Genomic DNA, 25,459 nt, shown 5'->3' on the forward strand with positions numbered 1-25,459 from the left:
AAACTGCGGAGTGGCAGTAGAAGGTCACTCTGGACAGGCCAGTGAAATGATTGTGGACTTCATTTAGAAGTAGCATGTCTTAATGTGGGATCCTTGAGCACGTTCCTGGTGGCAATAAAAATTCAGTGTTCACTTGATGCGTTAATTTTGGCATGCTCTTGCGAGATTAAAATAAAGGGATAGCAGAAACCTTCCTTCCACGTAACATGGCCACAGGCACCACATTGCTGTCCAAATTACATTTCGAAGAAGGCCTGTGAGGGAAAATGGAACTGGGGCTCCATTTAAAAGCAGGAAAAAAAAAGAAAATGAGATGCTATTTTTAAAACAGTCAACTTACGCAAATGATTACAAATCATCTGGCAAATGCAAAGTACCCTTGAAATTCTTATTTATTGTTAGCTCCACTTACTATTTCTGTTCTAAAAATGACAGCATTCAAATCATAGCTCGTCATTGTGGTTCAGATTACAGGTTTAGCAGTTAGTTTTTGGAGCTCCCTCAGCTGTGTATTTTCCGTGTTCCTGGAGGAGTGGGAAACTGACAGGCCTCAGGGGTTGGAGAGGAGAGAGAACCCCCACTCTGGCTTCCTCTGTGATATGGTGATACATATCTAAACACTTCAGTGCCTCGCATCAGAGCAGGTGACAGGAAGCTGGGCCGCCCTGGAGGAAGCACTGCAGTTAACTCTCGCTTTGCCCCGCTTTTCTATATAATTTTTAGAGACCACAGAAAGCCGTGCTCATCTGAACCCACCATTAGCCAGCTCTACCTGCAGGAGGAGGTGCCAAACCTGGCGAGGGCCGGAGAAAGATGAGTGAGGCGAGGCGGTGTCACTGCGTTCCCCCCCTGCTAGCAGCCATAAAGAGAGAGAATCATTTGTGGCACTCTGGGGACAGTTTTGTCACCCTGACAGTAATGCTGTTATGTGCTGGCTTGACACACAGGATGAATCCATAAAGACAGATAAGTAACTGTGAAAGTGGCTGGGGATCAGGCTGAGTGCCACCACTCACCTGCAGTGACAAATAGATAGTCACGAAGGATTGGAAATCCTGCCCAACACAGAGATCTGTCAGCAAAGAGATGGACTGCCACCCTGATGACATGGGCAGCCTGAGTGCAGCGTGCTCGCGCTCGCACCCCCGTGGGGCATGCGGGAAGGTTAACTCCGCAGCGTTGTATGGGAGGGCTGGGCTTCTCCAGGAGGGGTGCATGCTCGTGGGGGTGGGAGAAGAGGATTCCAGCACTCTGTATTTTTCCTCTTTTGAAGTGGAACTCTGGATTTTTGATGGCAAGCTCAGGGACATTTGCTTAAGAAGGCTGTGTTTAGTTCCCGTTTTCCCTGGGATTTTTTTCATACCAATAGGGGTCCCCATCTGCAAATCAAATGAATCCAAGTTATGATAGTTAACAAAATATTACCGCTAGGCTGCCAGTGTCAGTGGCACCAGGCAAAGGACAGGCGGAAGCAGGGGGCCTCCTGTTTATCTTCTGAGCTGGAGAGGTTTGTTATTTCTGGTTGGGAATCTGCTTTTCTTCAATGAAAGAAATTGTGAGGGAATAGTTTGAAAAAAAAACACAAGCCCTGGGCTGGAACTGCTATTTCCCACTTGGACTTGAAATCGGAGCAGCACCGTGTTTTACAGTTTGGAAATCCATTGTTGTTATTAGGCAGCGTATACTGTCTTCATTTTGATTATTCTTGAGGTCATGCATGCCTGGCTGGACCCTGTAATCTTCCTGGAAAGTTGTAAAATAGATTGGAAGGGGAAAAGAAACGTAAGTGGTAAGAGTGAAACCTCATTGGGTCACTGTCAGGGATTCAGACAGAAGCCTGGAGATTCTGTACAGCCCATTACAGCTCTTTTCTCTCTTTTACATGACAAGAATATCTTGACCCCAGGAATAAACATATTGGGAATCCTATGCTCATCGGAGATCCTATCCTATGTTGGGGATCCAAAGGTTTCAGAGCAATGTACTGTGTCTCATTTGCAGTTTAGCAGGAGATGGGAATGAGAGTGAACCAATATTAATGCATCTGTTTTCTATAACAGTGATCCAAATTGCTAGCATTAAGAAGATGCCGTGGATGCGGGGTACTGAAAATCACCTATCAAGAAGTTCTTGTTCTGGCTGGGTTTTTTTTTTTTTTTTTTTTTTAACTTTTTAAAGCAGTATTATTGAGATACATTCACGAACCATACAGTCCATCCGTGGTGTACGATCAGTGGCTTTTACTATAATCACAGAATTGTGTATTCATCACTGAAAATCAATTTTAGAACATCTTCATTACTCCACGAAGGAAAAACCCATACCCCTTAGGAGTCACCTTTCAATCCCTCTATCTTTCTCCAGTCCTAAATAACCACTAATCTAATTCAGTGTCTGTGGATTTATTTATATTTAGTTTGCGTTAGATATATTTCCCGTATATCACCCTATTATAAACACCCTGTAACAGTGAGGTACATTTGTTATAGTTCATGAAAGAACATTCTTATATTTGTGCTGCTTGCCACAGTACATTGTCCACCACAGGGTTCACTGTCTTATATAGTCCCATGTTTTGTCCTCTAGCTTTCCTTACATACATGACCTAAAACCTCCCGTTTCAATCACATCCACACACATAATTCAGCATTGTTAATTATACTCACAGTAATGCTACCATCACCTCTATCCATTTCCAAATATTTACAGTCAACCTAAAGAGAATTTCTGCACAAATTAAGCATCAGCTCCCCATTCTCTACCCTCATTCTATCTCCTGGTAATCTATATTCTAGATTCTAACTTTATGAATTTGCTTATTATACTTAGTTCATATTAGTGAGATCATACAAAATTTGTCCTTTTGTGTCTGGCTTATCTCACTCAACGTAATGTCCCCCAGGTTCATCCATGTTTTTGCATCCATCATCAGGACCAAATTCCTTCTTACTGCTGAATAATATTGCACCATATGTATATACCACATTTTGCTTATCCATTCCTCAGTTGATGGACACTTGGATTGCTTCCATCTTTTGGAAATTGTGAATAATATCACTATGAACATCAATGTGCAAATGTCTGTCATGCTTTCAATTCTCCTGGGTATATACCTAGTAGCAGGATTGATGGATCATATGATGGTTCTATACTTGGGTTACTAAGGAGGCGCCAAATTGTCTTGCGCAGCGGCTGCGCCATTTTATATTCCCACCAGCAGTGAATGAGTGTTCTTCTTTCTCCACATCCTCTCCAACACTTCTAGTTTTCTGTTTTTCTTTTTTAATAGTGGCCATTCTTGCAGGTGTGGAATGATATCTCGTGGTTTTGATTTGTATTTCCCTAATAGCTAGTGATGTTGAGATCTTTTCATGTGGTTTTTTTGGCCATTTGTATTTCCTCTTTGAAAAAATGGCTATTCACATCTTTGCCCCTTGGGTTGTTGACTTATTTATATATTCTAGATATTAAACTCTTATCAGATATGTGATTTCCAAATATTTTCTCCCATCGCATAGGCTGCCTTTTCAGTTTCTTGACAAAGTCCTTTGAATCACAGAAGTTTTTAATTTTGAGGTGGTCTCATTTATCTATTTTTTCTTTCCTTGCTTGTGCTTTGGGTGTAAAGTCTAAGAAACCATTGCCTACCACAAGATCTTGAAGATGCTTCCCTAAATTTTCATCTAGGAGTTTTATAGCCCTGGTTCTTATAGTTAGGACTTTGATCCATTTTAATTTTTGTATAAAGTATGAGGTAGGAATCCTCTTGCATTCTTTTGGATATGGATATCCAGTTCTCACAGCATCATTTATTGAACAGGCTATTCTTTCCCAGTTGGGTGGACTTGGTAGCCTTGTCAAATATCAAGTGGCCATAGATGTGAGTGTCTGTTTCTGAACTCTCAGTTTGATTCCATTGGTCAGCATATCTGTCTTTATGCCAGTCCCATGCTGTTTTGATCACTGTATCTTTGTAACATGTTTGAAAGTCTGGAAGTATGAGTCCTCCAAACTTGTTCTTCTTCTTCAAGGTATTTTAGGCTACTTGGGGTCCCTTATCCTTCCAAGTAAATTTGATAATTGGCTTTTCCAATTTTGCAAAGTAAACTGTTGGAATTTTTATTGGGATTGCGTTGAATCTGTAAAATAATTGCGATAGCATTAACGTCTTAATGATATTTACTTTTCCAATCCATGAACACAGAATGTCTTTCCATTTATTTGGGTCTTCTTTGATTTCTTTTAAGCAATGTTTTGTAGTTTTCTGTGTGCAGGTCCTTTACATCTTTGGTTGAATTTATTCCTAGATATTCGATTCTTTTCTGACTGTTTTTAATACAAAACTTTTTTTTTAAAGCAGAGAGAATTAGAGTAGTATGCTTTTCTTTTTCTTTTTTTTTTTTTTTTTTAAACCTTGAGTCCTCTTGCACTCTTCCTTTGCTATCATTTTTGCCACCTACCTTTTTATGGTAGAAATGTACTTGATCTATCTTAATTCTACCCATCCTACTAATTTTACTTCTAGCAGCGTAATACACAGTATTTGTGTTTGTGGAGCGCTGGTTCCTCAAAAAAGGTTACATGTAGTTTCAACTACTTCGACTGTTACTCCCGCTGTTGCAGGCATGACTACTGTTATGATTACTACTTCTGCTTGAGTTGCTATATATTGAAAAATTTATTCCCCTGCTTAGGCAAGCCCTTGCAATTGGGTATTTCTTTAGAAAACCCTGGGACCTATTTGTTGTTTTTAAGATTCTTTATTTCAGTTTATAATTTTTAGAGAGTAAGAATGGTTTAAAACAATTGGGCTGTAATGAAAACATGTATTTTTTGACCACAGGTTCTTAGTTTGACATGTTTTGACCCTATCATTCTAACCATGATTTAAATTCTGAATTTCCAGAAGCCTTATTAAAGATGTCAATTTGTGCACCAGAATGGTAAATGTTCCTGTGAACTTTGACTCCTAAAGGAAACTCTATTTAAAAAAAAAATAAAAGATTTTACTGATAAATATGTTCCTCATTTTGGGCTAATACTTTCAGTCTGAATGCTTGAACGGGGACGGCTAGGCAATTGCCTGACCCCACTTGCTCCCTCATTCTGTGATCCAGCACTATTTTACAACCCACAGCATTAGATTTTTATTTTGCCAAGATCACTTTTGTAATGGGATATAAATCTCCCAGTGCACACCTGATTAAATAGGCCTGTACATGAATGAAAAAGAGAGGGAGCCACTTGCCATCCCGGGGTTACAGGTAAGCACGCCAGACAACTGGAGCTCAGGGGACAGAAGGGAGCTCTATGGCTGTTTTGATTAACTGGGGAGCTAAGGTCGGGCTGCTTCTCAGGGCCATGGTGATGAAAGGCGAGCCAGGGGCCTTTCCCTGACTGTGAGGATTCCTCTGGAGTTGTCCAGCTCCTATCCACCTGTTCTCATTGCATGGCCACGGTGGCCGTTGGCACTGGAGCCCCACAGCAAGGGACGCTGAAGCCAGGGATGGCTGAGTTGTGCTAACCACTTAGCATAATTACTCTTTGTATTGTCACTGGCTCCTCTTTTGCTGCACTTCTGGGGATATGCCAGCTTTGCAGTCAGGACACTGAAGACCAGAATTTGTCAATAACAAGTGTCAAATGATGTCAATTTCTTCATTTTTTTTACTGTAAACAGCCTCTGCATGAGAGTGCCTTGGGATAGAAATTTCTTCTAGAGAGTTTAACTGAGCTTGTCACTGACTACTCCCATCTTCAGCAGATAAACTATTCATAGAGAAAACGGAGACACCTTTTATACTTTCCCAGTAATGGAAAAATTATTCTGATAATAAAATAGTATTAAATACGTAATTATAATAGATTTTTTTAAAAAATCGGTGTGCCTAGCCTGTTCTTAGGGGTCATTGCATCACCCCATGAACAGTGGGATTTTCTCAGACTCCTCCAAGTCCTCTTCCCCATCTGCCTCTGATCGACTGGCTCTGAGGAACTTTGGCATGTCGTTAGAACCTGCAGAGCAGCACTGTTAAGGGGAGTATCTGGTTAGAGTATCTTACCTGGTAAAGAGCCTTAGAGCTTACTAGCCACTTTTGCACCCATTTTTCTTGATCCTCATAGCACATTGAGGTGAATAAGGCAGATATTATTGGCCCTGACTTACCAAAGAGGGAAACAAGGAGATGGCAAGTTCCCACTCCTAAGTGGTTGAACTGGAACTCCCCACAGGGTGTTTTGCTGTCCCAGGAGACTTTTGTAGGTGCTGTGTCCCTGGGTCCTTACTGCAGTCCTTGCAGTAGGTGGGGCAGGTGGTGAGGTCCCAGTTTGCAAGTGATGAGTTTGAAGCTCAGGGAGGCCGACTGGCTCTCTCAGGGATGTGGCAGTTGACGAGTGACACAGCTGGGAACGCATCTCAGGCCTGCCAACTCTTAGACCAACTCCGTTTCCATTACACCAGATTAACTCCACAATCATGAAAATCTCAAGAACAAAGCTACTCTTAAGTCTCGGCATAGCTTCCCGCTTAATATGATTCCAAATTCCCTTGTCAATCAAGCTGAAATGCCCTGGGGGAGAGCACGAGAGAGAAAAGTCTTCTTCGGCCGGCTGTTCAGACCAGGCCAAGGAGGGCTGGGCAGAGTGGCCTACACCTCGGGCACGGCCACTGACTAGTTGGCATTAAAGATGCAAACAGTCTGAACCCAGCTTCTTTCTGGCCCTGCTTGCCTTTTGCTGACTCACGCCCTGGGTATGTGCAGAGCACGTAGGCAGTAATCCAAAGACGGAGTATGGGAGGAGTATCAGGTGTAGCTAAGGACCAGCAGGAGGAGGGTCCCTGGCAATGGAGACAGAGAACAAAAGCCACTGTCCCTCTCAGTAGACACTGAAGGCAGGAGACTGCACTGTAGAACTCTCCCGTCCTCGTGGGCCCTGCTCAGGTCCCAGGGGAAGTCACTGCCCGTCAGTGTGTGCAAAGGTCAGGCTTTAATTACATGCACAGTTAAGTGGGAATACTGTGGAGAGGGCACACTCATATTTCTTTGGCCTTCGTTAATGTTATTGCTCTGTCACTTTCTCTCTCCCTGGGATTGTAGATGAAAGTTCCTTAAGTACGTTTAAAAGGATTATTTACTTTTAATTGTTTTACCTCTGGAGGGAGAGGTTACTTTTTTATTTTTATTTATTTATTTTTTTTGAGTAGTTAGGAAGAAAAAAAACTCTGCCTGTGCATTTCTTGCTGCTTTATTTCAAACCTGTGCCTTTTATAGTCTTATCTACTAATGCTTTTGATTAAAACATAAGCAAAAACCAGCCAACATGAACAGGTTGAATCCCACATCTGTGCAGAAGATAGCAGCTCACTTATTTATGGCTCAAAGAAATGGAGCCTAAATTAAGCTAGCTATTGCTGGAGAGTGGATAAGCGGCCATTATGAATTATCCTTAATTATAGCGATTTCCTAAACTAATAAACCTGCTAAATCTTTATTGCAAAGGTTAGTTTACGCAGTGCATATAAAATCCGCATGTGCTCCGCATCAGCCACCAGCTGTCTGACAGTGTGTTGCTATTTCAGTGAGTGTTCACATAAATTTTATGTTGGTTATATTAACAGTCAGTCCATATCACTACCCACAGATGCCAGTAGACATAAAAATTGCTCTCTAGTGAGCCTAAATATCCCTAGAAGCTAGTTGTGTCTAATGTTCCATGTAGTATTTGTACGGGAAAGCACCAGATTGGAGGGTTATTTACAGATGAATATTTCTATCCAGTTAGTTCAGATAGGCCTACTTAGCCGCCTTTGCTGGTTTATTTGTATGCTAAAGAATTCACCAAAGGTTCTTGTTTACTTTCAATAGGAGTTTCTGTGAAATGCAAACAAGGGAGCCAACTTCAGGTGTTCAAAAGGCTAAGCAGCTCTGTGTTTAAATGCAGGTCAGAACAGAAAATGCAGTCTTGCCGATGGGCTGTCACTCAGATTTGCACCTCTCTCTCTCTCTCTCTCTCTCTCTCTCTCTCTCCCTCTCTCCCTCTCTCTCTCTCTCTCTCTCTCTCCCTCCCTCCCTCTCCTTCCTCCTTCAGACATAACTGGAGCGTGCTTCTTTCATAGCAGTTTTTGGCTGGGCGATCTTTATTCTAAATTCATCTTTTTTCAATACCTATCTATTCGCTCCCTTCAGCTTGCACAGTTAACCACCCAACACCAGCAGCAAAGAACATATCCTTGGCTTTGAGAAGCTTTCCCCACCATCCTCCAGGATGACAAGAACAGGTCAATCCTCCGCTATTGAAATGCCCTTGTTCCCTTCCCTTCCCTTCCCTTCCCTTCCCTTTCTTTCCCTTTCCTTGACAAGAAAGGTCAGTCTTCTGCTATTAAAATGCCCTTATTTTCTTTCGTCTTTTCTTTTCTTCTCCTTCCTTCCTTCCTCCCTCTCTCCCTTCCTTCCTTTTTCCTTTTCTCCCTCATGATTATTTCCAGTGCATTTCTAAATCTTGAGATTTGAAAAGACAGCAAATAGAACCTTTCTCTGTTCCTTGAAAGCTCAGGACCAGCCAAACCTCTGTCGCCCTGAGGGTCAGAGGGGCAATGTCTAGCTCTAAAATGTGTAGCCCTCAGTGGCCCTCAGAGTTTAAATCCCACCCAGGGTGGGAAAGTGTTATTGTTTCTAGTGAGGTGACAGTTACCCAGCTCTATTGTTCACCTGCTCCCCATGGTTCAGTTTATATGTGAAAAATACCTATCTGCCCCTATGTTTTGCAAATGTTAATGATGCTAAACATTTGCCCCCAAAGAGATTGGAAAATAGCCTCCTTCATTTCCAGCCCGGCGCTGCCAAGATCGTGAGAGAGTTCAATAGCAGTGCTAACTTTTTATTTAATAATATTGATTTTAACATTTTTACTACTTACAATAGGAATTGGTTGGCTGATAGTTATTTGACCTCCCTTTGTGCGTGGCTGTGGAGTGCTCCGTTAGAGCTATTGACATATATCTCTTTTCCCCCACACCTCTTCCAGCAGCCCATCTTGGCAAATAATATTGAGATGCAGTAACTGTTCCCTGATATTGATTTCAGATTGTATTCATCACACCCTTCCCGGGGCCAGGCAAGGAACAGCAGCCTCAGTTCTGTAAACCCTTGACTGCTGCAGGCTGTAGTATCATTTCTGTCTTCAAGCAAGAATATCAATTATATGTGTTTCAAATAACAAAACAATTCTATCCAGGATTATGATTTTTTTTTCTTTTTTTTTTTAAACACAAACATAATAAAACTGATCACCTCAGTTTTAGGTTGGGCTTTTTCTGCAACTTTTTTTTAAGGAAAAAAATGGTCCCAGCACTGGTGGGAGGAACTCTGATTACATTTGAAGCTTCTAGAATTCAAGGGTTGGGTACAGGCAGCCAGACCCTGGGCTTCTTTGACCTTCAGTTCTCAGCCCCTGGGGCTAGTCTCACTACGTGGGCCTGAAAAAGTTCCACCTTTCACCTCCATGGAGTCAGGTGGGATGACACAGTATTTAAAAGAACCCAGGATTTACGTTGAGAGAGTGACCTTCAGAGTGACCTACCAAATCTAGTGATTATAACCCCTTCTTTCCATGGGAAGAGTGCAGCACATAGTTTGGGGGGGTTCGTATATTCATTGAGAAAAACACCAAACACGGAGCAAATAATACATGAAATCATATGTTATACTGGCAAAAAGGGCAATAGAGAATCTGCACCGAGTGGTTATAGCCAGGTGGTAGAATTACATGTTATTTCTGTTTTCTTCTTGGGGCATTTCAACATTTTCTAGATTTTCTTTTGTGATCAGAAAAAAAGAACCCTACTTGTAAGAGTTATTTTCAGGAAAAGTTAGTAGAAAGATTGGAACTCCAGAAGATCTCTGTCCACCAAAGCAAATGCATTAACCAAGTTTGAAGTTGACTCCCTGGCCATGCCAATCTCTGCCCCGGGGGAAGTGGGACGGGCATCACTTCTACCACCCAGGCCGCTGCCAGTTTTTATTTTGTGAGTCCACCGGGGATTGTGCTAGCCTTTTACCACTAAAGCAGAAACACAAAGTGGTTAGGAATCAGACAGGCCTGGGTTTGAGTCTTTGTTCTTTCTCTTGCCAGATATGACTTTGAACAAGTTAAGTAACTTCTCTGTGCCTCAGTCTTCTCATCTGGAAAATGGGCCGTTGAGAGGATTAAATAAGATACAGTGTCTGTCAGCTAGTGTCTGACATCTAGCAAGAAATCAACTAATGGTAATTGTCATTATCAACTTCCGTATAGCAATTTTCTAATCAAACTGGAACCGTAATAGGAATTAGCATACACACAGTCCCCAGAAAGATCAATTTTCCTCCTTATACCCAAGTGAGACTCAGTTGAAATCTGTCCAATGTCTAATACACATCAGATTTTCCAGGACAAATCTGATTTTATATAATACTCTTTGCTTAAAGGCAATTCACTGTTAAATGTATATCTAAATGGAATTTAAAAAATATTTTTGTGGGGATTTTTAAATAAATAAATGCATGTGTCAGGAAAAAAAAAAACTTACAGGTCTTTATTTATGGTTTCGAAAACATGATCACCATACCAATAGTTCGTTTTGCTTAGGATGTGCTTCTCCCTCAAACACATGCACACACTCCTGCCTCCTCCCCAAAGCGAGAATTCTTCCAGAGAAATGCTAGAAAACCCAACAGAAATTCTTAGAATACCTTCTCGTTTTTATCCTAGAGTCGATTTTGCTGTTCTCAAGCGTCTTCTGTTTGTAAGGTCAGAAGCACTTTCTAATACCGGGGCTAGCATGGTATTCTTCTCTCTCGGGCCGAACGCAGAGCATAAAAAGCAGCTCATTTAGACACTTTACTCAGTTGCTGGAAGTGGCTTAATGAGAGACAGCGAACGTTTTGCAGGCTGCTGAACTTCTGAAATGTGACAATCCAAGCAAATGAAATCATGGTCCCTTTCACTGTCGTTTAATTGGCCTCAAACTTGGCACAATGGGCTGCTGAAAGCTGTGTTCAAGGGGCGACAGACAAGCACCCTACAACAACTAATTCAGCCCGCACAACACATCTTCCAACTGTCCTGCCTCCACACCGCTCTCAAGACTGACTCTTTGGGTCAAGCAAGATAGAACTGCGGTGAATAAAGAAGAGAGCATGAGGCAGGTCAAATGCTGGCATTGTGTACGGCGTGCCTGGCTCCCTGAGTTAGGCACTTGAGCTAGCTCAGCCTCCTGGCAGCCAGTATAGGCCAATTTATTTTAAAAAGGCAAAAAGAAGTGAAACAAACTTAGACTCTCTCCTTGGCTTGTTACCGTGTCAAAATATCAGTGTCAAGGAGTGCTCTTAGCAGAAGGCTGAGGATGAGTTGAACATAAACACTAACAAGGGAAGAACTAAACACGGGCCTCCTGTTGAGTGGAGCTAAATGGCACTCCCAGTCGAGTAACCCAAGAAAGCAGAAAATTACCACAGCTGTCAGGAAAGGGACCGAAATCCTGTCAGGCAGCACTAGGACGAAGGGAAACGATGTGAGGGGAAGGTGAGTTTTGAGGGGAAATGACGTGAAGTAGCTGATCATTTTGGAATGTACTTGTCTAGAGTTAGGAGGCCCTATGAAAGTTTAGAAAGACATCTTGGCCTCCCTAGTTTTGTTCCTTTATCATTTGAGTTCTCTGGGTTGAAATCGATTATATTATCTCAGCCTCTTCTGTTCTAGCCATCTCACCTGTCCACTTGAGGCTCCATGTTTCCTGTTATTACGGCTTTTGGTTTAGCCAGTAAGGTCAGGAGAGTAGGCAAATTGGGTGCCTGCATGTAACAGACCATGGCTGGACATCGATTTTTGAAGGTTCATTAGATAAATGCTGACATCACAGATTGATGTCTCTTTAAACCAGTACCTAGTGCTGGACCCGTGTGGGGAATCAAAAATATTGATGTAACACGTTTGAGCAGAAGGCCCACTGGAGAATTCCCCTGCCTAAATGGGATCCATCAATTTAGGCTTTCTTTAATTATTCTAATTCTGTGCATCACATCGGAATGGGAGTGCATCTGCAGAACTGTTTTTTTTTTGGAGGAGGGGTGCAGCCCCCAATTTAGGAGCACAGGAAGGCAAGAGGGGGTGCTCACATCGATTTTTCATTGCTGTTTTGAGCTGCTGTTTAGTAATTAAAATTTTTGATCATAGACTGATTTTCCCATACAGTGTGGCCATGGAATTGACAAGGGACTGATTAATGGGCCGACCTTGGGGCCAGGAGGCTGCTGGGTTGTTCTCTTGTGGAAGGCATGCCAGCAAAATAAAGTTGATGGTTTTGTTTGTGTTTAACCCTTCACCTTGGCACCATCAATAGATTGAAGACATCATTTGTATCTGCAAGTGTTTCTTTAATTAAGACCTTCTAAAAATCTTTCCTATTGATTCATTCCATTATCTTATTGATTAACTGCAGTGGCTCATGTACTTGGTCTTCAGTGGAAGGCTGCAGCCTCAGCCGTCCGTCAGGGCTGCAGACGCAGACCACAGGCAGCCGGCAGCCAGCGCCCAGGGCTGGCAGGAGTGTCTCGCGTTCTAATGAGGCACCGGCGGAGGCTCGCCGAACACCTCCGAGAAAGCTGGTTGTCTCCTGCCTGAGGGGTGGCCAAGCAGAAAGCATTCCTTCCAGTTATTTATACTGCAGCTGCTTAGCCAGCAGTACAGGGGAACTGGCAGTCTTAAGTAGGGGAAGGGGAAGAAGGAATCTGCGCTGCATTTGAATTTGGAAATCATGAGCTTTGAGACAAAAAGCAAACTCAGAAATTGAGATGCCAGGCACGGTTCAGAGGCTGGCTGTGTGCCCTGATCCTGTCAGCCTCCTCACTTACTGGCTACGGGAAGTGCCTCGGTGGGCTTCCTCTTTAAGAGGAGCTTTCCTCTGACTATTCCAGAAATAAGAACTGGCCACTTGTTTGACATGTGCCCCTGGATATGGATCTAATCCATCCCTGTTATTGAAAACAAATAAACCTGTGGCTAAAAACTTTGTGTTTTGAAATATTCCTTAATATTGACAGCCACAATGAATTATTCTGGTTGGGGTTTGAGGAGGGGAAGACTTTAGAAGGCTGAAGTTTGTTATTTTGGGATTGGTGAAGTCAAATGATATAATATATGTAGAACACTCAGCACATAGTAGGAACTCAATTGATAAACCAATAAATGTTCCCCACCTCCCCTCCGCCAAATCATTTTTCTTCTCGTGTATTCTCCACCTCCCCATCCTCTAAGTAGGCCAGAGCTGATGGGGACACTTTTCTTCCCAAATGGAATCCAGGTGAAAAGAGAAAATTTAGAAGCAAGGATGCTGGGTAGGAGGCAGTTTAAGTTGGGGAATACGATGTCTCTCTGGTCTGACCCTGTAGGAAGCAAATTAATCAGAGTGAAAAATCTGAAGACCCTGAAGTGTCTCACAGGAGGAAGGTTGTAACAGCCTTCATCTTCATGGTCAAGCTTTGGCCACCGTAAAGCGTGTGGTCCCGAGTTAATGCCAGTGACTTCTTTTTTTTTTTTTTTTTTTTTTTTTTTTTTTTTTTTTAATCATCATTTTATTGAGATATATTCACATACCACGCAGTCATACAAAACAAATTGTACTTTCGATTGTTTACAGTACCATTACATAGTTGTACATTCATCACCTAAATCAATCCCTGACACCTTCATTAGCACACACACAAAAATAACAAGAATAATAATTAGAGTGAAAAAGAGCAATTGAAGTAAAAAAGAACACTGGGTACCTTTGTCTGTCTGTTTCCCTCCCCTACCCTTCTACACATCCATCCATAAACTAGACAAAGTGGTGTTTGGTCCTTATGGCTTTCCCAATCCCACCGCCACCCCTCATAAGCTACACCTTTATACAACTGTCTTCGAGATTCATGGGTTCTGGGTTGTAGCCCGACAGTTCCAGGTATCCACCACCAGCTACACCAATTCTTCAGAACCTAAAAAGGGTTGTCTAAAGTGTGCATAAGAGTGCCCACCAGAGTGACCTCTCGGCTCCTTTTGGAATCTCTCTGCCACTGAAGCTTATTTCATTTCCTTTCACATCCCCCTTTTGGTCAAGAATAGTGACTTCTTTTTAGTCCTCAAGAAAGGAAGTTTCAGAAAGTCCCTCCATGTGAGTTTTGGGATTGAGAAAGTGGGAGTGGGCAAACAGTAGTTGCAGGGAGGAATTCTCCTTTCCAACATGAGTATTTAAAATAAGCATTTGCTTATTTATAGAATTTTAGAATCAAAATTGAGTGCAAATGTGGGTCTGACTTGTGTTTCTTCTACTGGCTGTTGTTAATAGCCAGTTGTTTGTTCCAAGCCATGTGCTCGTTTCCCTTGGCACCAAATGTCATGTTTCTGGGTGTCCTGCATTCTGTCCTGCGGGTTGAAAATGAATAATGCATCAACTCTTTTCTCGGGCTTGGGCCCTGACCATCTTAACTGCCAGCTCCACCCTTACAAACTTTAAAAAAAAAAAAAGCCTCTCTGCACATTTGTACAAGGTTTGTCATTGTGACAATGACCCACACTTTTCTCCAAACAAAAAAGAAAATTTAGGTCTAAGTGTACTTTCCGTAAGCCATATTATTTATAAAACCTGGTAGAAACATTTTTAAGGCTAAATATTGCTGGGTTTGCTTTGTAAATTAACATGTTTTCCATTAACATGTAAGCTGTGCTAATTAACAATATTTTGAAAATTCAGAATAAGACAAACCAGAAAAAGAGAAGTCTGCTATAATCTCACCACCTTAACATAAACACTATGAATATTTTAGAGTATTTGTTCTTCTAGTCTTGTCTTTTTTTTATTGCATACATACATATACATATACTTTCAAAGCAAAATTAGGATCTTAATATTTTACACTTGTCTCTTTTCACTTACTATGTAGTGAGCGGGTTTTTATATCTTGAAATAGACCTTGGGAACATGATTGTTAATGGCAACCAGCATTCCCTTGCATGATATACCATAATTAAAGTTTTTTCCAATTGCTGGACAATAGGAAATTTTTTAATTTTTTCCTTTATCATATAAAATACTGAGATGAATACCCTTGCTTCAAAATTTTGTGTGAATCTTTGTCACTTCAGGATAAATTCCTAGAAATTGAATTGTTGAATCAAAGAATATACACATTTTTAAAGCTTTTGATACATATTACCAAAATGTTCTTCCAAAGCATGGAGCCAGTTACATGGACGCCAGCAGCTTATGAGGATACCTGTTTCCTGTACCCTGGAAAAGTGTGTGTGTGTGTGTGTGTGTGTGTAAACAATTTCAGTTTGAAAGATTAGAAAAAATGGTGTTTCATTGACTTCATTTGCATTCTTTTGATTACTAATGGGGTGGAAGTGTTTTCTTAAATTTAATGGTTAAAATGGTTGATTTCATTTGTGAAATATTGTTCATGTCTTTTGCCCATATTTATTGGAATGTTTGGCTTTTTGTAATTGATTTGAAGAAATTTTTTTTCTTTTTAAATAAGAATTGTAGCCCTTTTTCATAAGTAATCAGATTAGATTGTGAGAGGCAAACAAATCAGATTTTTCATGAGGGCATTAAGTTATATTTGGGATATCTGTTGATAATGGCAATGTTATTACTGTCCTTTTTACTTTTTAAAACATGGCTGGTTTGTCTTTGATAAAAAAGATATATGAAAAAAAATCTGACAGTGTCAATCCTGCTCAAGTTGACTATCCCAGGACACTACGAGCATTTTATTACAGTTGTAAAAAAAGAAAAAACAACCCAACAATTTTATTGTTTTGATTATTGAGATCCAGCCACAGATCAACTGAGCAATTAAAATCTCTAAATAACATTCTCTGAATTGTCAAACAAAGGATTAGTTCCCAATGGAAATGACTTTTTTTTGTTAAGAAGATAGTTTTCTCTGTAATGTCTGTGCCAGTAAATGGTTGCACTAATTGGAGTATACAGAAATATTTTACCAGTTTAACAATGCATGACATCCTAATAAGATTGGGATGACAAGCTTTTCTTTTTATGAAAGGTGAAGTTACTGCATGCTTCTAGTATACATGGGCTATGTGTCTTTTTATGACATGTTATAAATGAAATTTTTAGAAGAAATTAATCTGCTTTACTAAATCTTTCCTGTATATGAAATTATCTTATTTTTACAAAAGCAGGTCAACAGAATCTTGATTTCTACAGTAGTTGGAAGAATATATTTTAAGGAATCTTGGAATTGAATGGAAAAGGATCACGATTAAATGTATATTAAAGTGCTCATCCCAAATCCTGCTAATCTGCCACAAGAATGTGTGATGCCAGAGTCCCCTTCTTTCTTCAGCTCAGGTGGCTGGCTGAGTGCTGGCTTGGGACGGTTAATGACAACCTTCCAAGACAAGCAGGACTTGACATCAATATCCCTCTCCCTGTAATCTATATACTCTAGAAGTTGTGAGCTCTGGCAGGGTTTTGATGATTTTATGATGGCTTGTGTATATTTACAGTGTGTTTAAAATACTCTTTTCAATTATCATTTGAGTGACAAAGCTTAATCTTTCGATCTTTATCTGCACTTCCTGGTGATGTATGTTTGTTAGGTAACTAAAAAGAGGAAATTTAGCAAAGCCAGAGCTTTATGCCAGTAATAAGACTGAGGAGTCAATAGATGATTAACCTGCCTTTCTCCTCTTTGTGAGAATGAGTCATTTTATAAAATCTTTCAAAGTGGTCCAGATTTTCAAAGCAGCATCCTAGAAATATATGAAGATAATAGCTATATAGAAATGAGCAGCATTTGAATTCCACAAAGCAAGTATGTACAGAAAAGAATCTCAGAAAATCATTTGAATACTCTTCCTCCATCACACTGATGTGTACCATCAAAACTGTCTATGACAGGGAACCTTGTCAGATTACCTTATGCATTTTATATATACACATATGTGTTTGTGTGTTTATATGTATATATATTCATACATACACGTATACACAAATAAATTATCACATGGAGCTAGGCATGATTGGATACTGATATCTTTTTAGAATTTAGGGGCTAAATAAACAGGATGGAATCTAGTTTAGCCTAGCAAAGCCACACCTTAAAATGCTTCCCCTTTCATCTGAAAAGGAATTGAAGGCCTGGGTTATTATTCCTTGCTGCAAATGAGTAAAGGCACATGTGTTAGGATTTAGAATTAAATATTGAAACTCTGTCTTGATTTTCCAAAATGATGAGGCACAACCACCACCCTTTCTTATAATAATGGGCCAAAATTTTAAGCAAAAGCGAAGAAAACAGGTTTGGTTAACTAGTATATGTGATTATTGACATATGTGATTAACTGACAGAGTTGTTGCGCATCATCTTCATCATCATCATCATCACCATATATAAAAAAAGTCCAGGCTGCCTAAGACTGCTCTCAAAGAAATCGTAAAAATCATGGCTTAATTTGCAGAGTTAAGGGGATATTAGAAGCTGATGTTGTGCTTGAATAAGATAAGCGTTCTGTATTAGACTGTGCTGGAGAAAGCCCTCATGTGACCATGAGATTTTATTGACAGCTCAGAACTAAAGACCATAAATTCTGCTATTAGGCAATATACTGTCCTGAGATATGGCAATGTACTGTCATAAGAAATGGACATCATGAAAGCTGAAGCGGCCTTTGGGAGCCCGGTAGACACAGTGTGGAGTCAAATGAGGCATTAAACCCAGACCAAGGCCAACACTGACAGGGCTGTCATCTTTTTTTAGCCTTCTAACTATCCGGAAGCCTTGGCTGCCATTTGTAATGCACCCACCTTTCCCATCCCCTGTTTTTCTTTGGCATCACCTGTGTGTGAGTCACACTTAAGGATGAGTATTCTGGTGGGATCACCAATCTCCAGCCACGTCCCCCACCAGGCTACCAGCATCAGAATGATGCTTATCATATGATAGCCACTGTGAGATTTAGGCAGCAGTAGGACGATGTGGAGTTTATGTTAAGAGTTAAGCTAGACAGGAAAGAAAGCTGGTTGGAGCCCCTCTGCCAGGCAGTCATGTGTTCATGTTCAGAGAAATCGTCAGAGGCAGAGAGAAAGAAGGCTGAAAATAAGCAGGTAGTAAGGGCACAGGTAGGTGAGCAGTTTGATTAGGGTGCTGAGTTAGAAGAAAGAGGCAAGCCAGGGATGGAGGCCAAAATGGCAGCTGGATCAAGAATTCTAAGAAATAATGGATTTGTGAAGAGAAGATCAAAGACTCAGACGAAAGTTTTGGTCCTAAAGGGGTCGGGAAACCCAGCAGAATGTCTTAACAATAAAAAGCAGAAATCTAGTTATGAAATAGGCAGTGACAAACCAAGGAGTGGGGGAGTGGTAGTGGGAGCAGTCTGCCCTCTCACCCCCCCCCCATGCTGACAATAAGGGGATGCATTGTCTCTAGAAACTTCTAAAACAATAATAAAACTGACTGAGACTCAGCTTCTTTTTTATTATCACCATTCACCAGCAGTTCCAGTGTCAGTGATAGATTACCCCTCCCCAAAAACCTCTTTCACTGGTCTATGCTCTAAACAATCTCTGATGTTACTGCCGAATTTTACTCAAGTAAAATCTTCAAATTAGCACATTTCTGTAGCAGATCCTTTAATAAGCATTGTCTTCTACATGGACGTTTTAATGCAGCAAATTCTCAGTTCTGTTACCGTTTGAAATTGTTTGAACTCATTTCAGGTGTAGTTTCTGTCTCCCACCCCTATGGTGCCACATTTCCCTGCATTTAAGTAGTTGAGATACAAAATAAACAGTGATAGACAGTGGTTGTTAAGATGAAGAAACAACAGTTGGAGTACTTCATCTCTGTTTTGCGATGTGACCACTTGGAGTTTTTACTGTGGTTTAAAATTTAAAACAGTGAAACAGTGTATAACTATCAGAAGTAATGTTTGTATTTGCTATGTGAAAATTTTGGTTCTCTGCATAAAATAGTTGGCTGAGTTTGAATACCATTTTTAAATTGGAATTTCTTCTTTGTTTTCAATAATTTTAAAATCAAGAAAATAATTATCACTGATCATTATGATTGTTATTTCAAATAATTTTGTTGTATAGAGGAGAGGGATGTGAAAAACAATCTGCTTCAGGTGTCAGATATGCTAGATACGTCCCTGGAGATGGGACGGTGTTTATAAGTGGCTGGTGAATTCAGTGCCTGGTGAGCTAATCAATGGTAATAAGGTAAAATAGGCCCAGGATGGCCAACTCAGAAATGAAGTTTGATTCTGAACTTTTATAAACTAGTATCTTCCTACAATTCTCTGGGGCTGAACTGGCCTCAAAGTGAAGCCAAAGCTGAAGCCACAGAAGGAAATATGTAAGTAAATCTGATTAGAGCCAGGGAATGAAAACAAATTGGTGGGCAGAATGGTTGTTGATAGTCACCCTGGGAAAAGCATGTAGATGCCACCCAAGTAACTGCTATTGGACAGGGTGACTCATCAGACTGCGCTCAAGCAACTTCAAGGCCCTCCTGAACGAAAAAGTCAGAAGGCAAAATGGTGGAATTACGGAAGAAGTTGTCCAGGCAACCAGCGGACGGCTAATAGCAGCACTAAATGGGCTGGCTCTTTTACAGACCAATGAACTGGAGCAGGACTGACTAGTAGAGATGAATGGAGCGGCCAAGCACAGAAAGGCATCACCTGTGTGTGAGTCACACTTAAGGGTAAGTATTCTGGTGGGATATTGGATTACCATATTGGAAGCGGATCTTCCAGTGTTTCCAGTGAAGCCAAAAATATGAATTTTTGAGTGAAATCGCTGGATTTCTTCTTTTTTCTTTCTTCTTTCCTTTTTAACTAATTCACTTTTTTTTTTTTTTAAATTGCAAGAGCTGATACCATTTGGGTCAAAATGTGGGATCACCGTGGCCCCCGGGCTGCCATATTGTCACCCCTGAGCCAGAGCCTAAAACTGTTCCAGGTGACTGTCACTGCCAAACATAGGATTGTCATGCTTTGGAATACAAGAGAGGGCTAATAGTCAAACTTAACAAAAATAATCACACTTATAAGCATTCCTGAATGTTAGAGACACTGATAAAATGGCTGTCACAAAAACAGTCACAGCTTGAAGTCACCAAGCACCAGAGAAGATGTTAATACTAGTAATAATTATCATTGATTGCACTTTTTACTCTATGCCAAACATTGTGGTACATACTGTACATTCATGATCTTGGTGAATCCTCACAGAAGCTCTGTGAAATAGGTATTTTTGTCCCCATTTACAGATAAGGAAACTTAGTGAGGTTTTTGTAGCTTTCCCAAGTTCAGTCACACAATTAGGACTTGAACCCAAGCCTCTCTTGGACTATAAAGCTCAGGATCTTAATCATAGAGGCTAAGCTGCTTGTAGTTAGAGGAACTCGGTTAGAACAGAAGCCCTGAGCTGGGTTGCCTTGAAACCTGCTCTGACATGGTTCATCTGGTTTTCCCCCAGATCTGACCCATCGCGCAAAAGCCTCGGCGGCTTCCCTGGCAACACAGAGATGAATAGACTTGTTAGGTGGTTTTTGTCACCTGGTGGGTAATTGTTGTTTAAACACCAAAGTTTGCCGTTAACCTCGTCCTGCTACAGAGAATTCTCCTTAACAACACCCATGGGAAAGAGCACGGACTTATGTGCAGTTTGGCCTGAAGCACTTGCGTCAGAACTCGGGTCCTGGAAGAGTAAACTTTGACATATGCATTGCTTGCTTAATAGACCACAAAAGTCAACATCCCTCTGGAGGAACAGCTCGTGCTTGGAGGTGTCACAAGCTCCAAAAGATCCTGTTAAGACAGGATGTTGTGGGAAACCCACAAGTGAAGCAAAACCCCATGTCTCCTCATTATAATGTTAATATTTAAGAAAGCCTCAGAGATCATCTCTATGCTTTATACCAAACAAGGGTTGGAATTTTTTTTTCCCCTTTTGCTTTTTGGACCTGAAAGTGCATCAGCATTTTTTTTTTTTTCAACTAAAGAATGTGTTTCTTGTCCCTGGGTATGGCAGGGCTACAAAGAAGGCAAAACCAACTTGTAGAAAGGAGAGAGAGTTGGTGACTGATAAAAGTCAGCACACATTGGAAATAGATACAAGAACAGGAGGTGGTTGTACAGTCCTCTCCCCCTCTCCAAAGGAGACAATTGGATATTATTTCAGATAGTTTTCTCAGTGTGTCCTCATTCCATTTTCCGGGAACCCCATGGCAAGTCCCCAATTTCTCTTGTCTTCCAGCCCAATCCCTGGTTGAACTTGTGTAAGGGGCTAAGCCAGCCATGCAGGTATTGGCATGGAAGGCACGGAAATGAAATGCAATCTGACGCCCAGTCAGGACACATTCTTGAGCAGCTGTATGGCCCCAGAATGCCCGACGGGCCCCTGCTGGCTGCCTCTTGTGCACAGTGTGTGTAAGTAAGCACTCGCCATGGTCAGTCCACACCAGGCCCTTGTATCCATAGCCAAAGGGGAATCAGAGTTGAACTGAAAATAATAAGCACTATGAATCATTAAATGCCCCCCAAACACTGTGGCATTGTTTGGAGATTACAGCATGCATAGGGAGAGCAGGAGGCATCTAATCAGAAACTCAAAATGAACAGTCTCACAGAACAGATGGGCAAAGTCTACAGACTTCCCTTCCTTCATGGGAGGAGGTACCATTATTTAAATTTATATACAGTGGAAACCACTGGAACCCCATCCTGATGATTAAATCTGGATGATCACAACATCCAGATGCATTAAACAGTGACCTTCTCAAATCAGACATGAGCAGAGATGCCACATGGTCCTGGTCAAGGACACAGAGAGTTTGTTCCGTAGGCATTTTAGTCCTGGTACTGGGTCAGTGGATTGCCACCAGCATCTACGTGCGCCTTCAAAATGGGGGAGTTTGCTCTTAGTTAAATTCCCTTCTTCCTCTCCCCCGACCCTATTTTTCTGAGGAATTACTTCAGTCAGATTCTTCTACCTAAATAATCATGAAGGAGCATGAAAACTATATGATGTCAAGTAAAGGGACATGACTTTCAGGAAATACATTCTGAAGTATTGAATCAAGGACTTCGTCACTCCCCTCAGTGTGTTCGCCTCCGGCCGATCAGCCTGTAGAAGGCAGGCCACCAAGTGTTTCAAAAAGTTTGGTCCCAACTGAATCTTGCTCCAGAGGCTGGAAACAACAACTTCGCATAAAAACCAACATCCCCAGCAATACTGCAGCTTTGTGTAGGAAACACGATCTCTATGAATTGCTGTGTTGAATGAAACCTGGAGCTCAGGATGTCCAGCCCAGAAGTCTGCCTTTGGTTAAGGGAATAGAAGATTAGGGATATACTCAAAACATCCTTAATGTCTCCTGAATATGTGCTATTAATAAGTGCTGTTAATGTGTGTCACCCATGTTCCATTAATTTATCAAACCATGTTGGAATCTATGTTCTCCCAGAGACCTAGGAAATCTCAGGGTGGGAGAGCCCTTATCTCCACCACAGAATTTGCCAATAATCTGTAATGGTGAAATTATGGTTGGATTGAGCAGATGTGGGGACCCATATTGTTTCTCATAGAATTTTAGGAATCTTTAGAATTCAATTTCTTGTGATAAGCAGATTTTTGTTTAAAAACTTTAGAATATGAGAGGGATCTTGCTTCATTCCCTTCATTCAGATTTAAAGATCCCTTTTGGTTGAACTGATAAAAAAAATAATCTTAAAAAAAAACTTCATGAGAAGGGTAAATGGGTTGCAATTTGAGGCCTTTTTTGTACTGGATTTGCCTTCTTAGCCTTTACCATGGGTAGAAAACAGAACATATGACATACATATATTTTCTTAATTATAAAAAAGTAAATACTCTAAAATGTATTTTTAAATTGTGATTATGTTACAGTGGTTTCTGTGTACCATAGATTAGATTTTTATTAAGGGTTTTATTAAATAACTGGTGTTTCACCAACATCTAATTAAATCTTCTATCTAAATTGAACAGAAAATTATGGGGGAAAAGAAAGTATTTGTAGCAGACTTTATTACAGATAAGGCTATTATTTGTTCATCTTAAGAATTTGAGATCAAATTTACAAGCAGCCTCCTCATCAAATTTCTTTTCTGGGCTGCTGAGCCCGGGCCCCTTGAAAGCAGCCCATTATCTACACCCCCCCAGCCCCCCATTTATTGAAGTGTCCTGGTTGTTGGCAACATGCCCGCTGTTTAAGGTTACTTTCATTAATTAACCGAAAGTTAATTTCTTTGCAAGCAGAATCTCTGATCTCATTATGTTGTCTTTAAAGCTGAGAGCTTCAGGTTTTCTGGTCTCCTTTGATGGCACAATAAAAAGCATGCTCTTTATCTTAAGGGAAACTGTCCCCAGGGTTTAATTTAATAGTCCTTGAAATAGTTACAGCATAGCCAGGCAGACTACAATAATATGCCAGTTTTAAAAAACTGAGGCTTTTCCCTGCTTAGAGAGCTCAATGACTGGTACAGATGTCGACTATGAGGGATCTGTTTCCAAATAAGTTCTAAATTTTGTCTGTTCAAGTTCCATTTTTATACCCATTATATCCTCTCTGAGCACAGAACAAGCTCCGGCACCAGTGTTGCTTCCTACGTGCACCATGCCCAGACATCTTCTCCAGGACTTCAGCGGTTTGGGGGGTTGGCATTTTGTCTGTTTCCTTTACCTCACTGGGTAAGCTGTCTTTTTGTTATTCTGCTGTAAGTGAGGCAACACTGGATTTTAGGAAAATTGGGGGTAGTGGTTTTGATGCCTAGCAGGCCTGGATGTGAATCCCAGTCTTTCCTTCAACTGGCTGTGTGACCTTGGGCAAGTTATTTAACCTCTCTGAGCCTCAGTTTCCTTCTCAGCAAACAGAATGATTCTATAGAGTTAAGAGAATGAAATGAGATGGATAAACTGGTCCATAGCAGGTGCTTACCAAGTGTTAGTCCCTTTCACCTGACAGTCATGTTCTAGTCTTCACCTACTACAAATGTGTTTCTAGAGAGGGTTCATCCTGACATTTGGGGGCTGGCCTACTGATCGCCTCAGCCAAAGCTGCAGTTGGGGAGATGGTCACACTCCACAGAGCGTGTTTGATACGGATTCATGAGTTGGGTTCTTTATCATCCCAGAGGCTCTTTTATAGACCTGGGGAGATATGCAGTGTATTCTCTCTCTGAGTTAGCTTCAACTTCGGTGATGAAATCAGGTTGCTCTCTGGAACATTAAATTTAATGAGTCAAAAGTGACCAAAATGTCTTTTCAGAGCCACCAAGTATAGGTCATTCAGAGGGGACAGAACTCTTCAGGTGGCTCAAGTCTCAGGAGCCATCCAGATACACGGAGGTGCCATTTGTATCCCTGTGAGTCCAGTGATGTTGTGCGCATGGCAGAGATTCCCAGAGTCCAGGGGACTGGAGAAGGGACGGTTGCCAAGAGGGGGTGCTGGCATGACCCGACAAGCTGCTTTAAATGCCTGCGGGACTGGGTCGGTGCCATTTGCACACGCCCCCTGTACCAGTTCCTTCGTCCAAGCAGGTCAGAGTCTCTTAGGCAGAAAATCCCAGGTCTTGGGAAGAAAAGGGCCTCTTGGGCCCTTGGCAGAAGTCAAAGGTCCAAGGTAGTATATTGGCAAAAGATTCTGTCCGCTTTGGTGCTTTACTTACTGCTCCCCCATGCTTTTAGGCAGAAATATTGTCAATGCTATTGATTAGTTGATCTGATAATCTGGCAGGCTCCCTGATGTGTCCTGCTTTGGGATGACTGTAAGTGTGGGCAGAGTGTGTGTTTCTGTTGGGGGGAGCTCTCAGTGGACCTTCCTAAGACACTGCTTCTACGGTGAGATTGTCACCGGCCTGACAATTCCATTCCTTCTTCTGGCTGTCACATTTAACCCTTCTAGAGACAATTTTTCTCGAGTTATCCCTTTTTCTAGCCTTTCCTTAGATTTGGAGAAAATGCTTTATCTTCTGCCTTGGGTTTCTAAGGTCTCTTCACTTAATAGCATGTGTTTCATTTGTGTTAAGGTTTTTATTTTTTAATTTACCTTTCTGTGGTGAGTACACTTCTTCTCTACATCTTCCCCTCCTTTGTATGCCCTCCAAAGCAGAAATCATATTTGCCTTTTTCCTTGCCCTGTACTGATCTTTACACATTCCACAGCCATGCCCCTCTTTAAACAGCAGATGACAATTTGCGGAAGGTATGTAATTCATGATGTAGATATCCAAAGAAAGGGTGACCTCGAGCCAGGGCAGTGGAGTTTTCTGTAAGGAGCACAGTGATGGTAAATAAGCTGGTACCACATCATTGAAGTTTGTTTGCAGGTTGCTTATTTAGAGCCTGGTCTGGAATAGCTGGGAAGTGAGATGCCTTCTGACCCTG

General features: G+C 41.2%; 1 protein-coding gene across 3 annotated transcripts in view; it reads left to right on the forward strand.

Moving 5' to 3' along the window:
* FTO (FTO alpha-ketoglutarate dependent dioxygenase) overlaps nucleotides 1–25,459 on the forward strand; it is a 414,023-nt gene that overhangs the window by 360,156 nt on the left and 28,408 nt on the right. The window lies entirely within an intron of this gene.

The sequence above is a fragment of the Choloepus didactylus genome, chromosome 22, assembly GCF_015220235.1.
Source record: "Choloepus didactylus isolate mChoDid1 chromosome 22, mChoDid1.pri, whole genome shotgun sequence".
In the NCBI taxonomy this organism is placed as follows: Eukaryota; Metazoa; Chordata; class Mammalia; order Pilosa; family Megalonychidae; genus Choloepus; species Choloepus didactylus.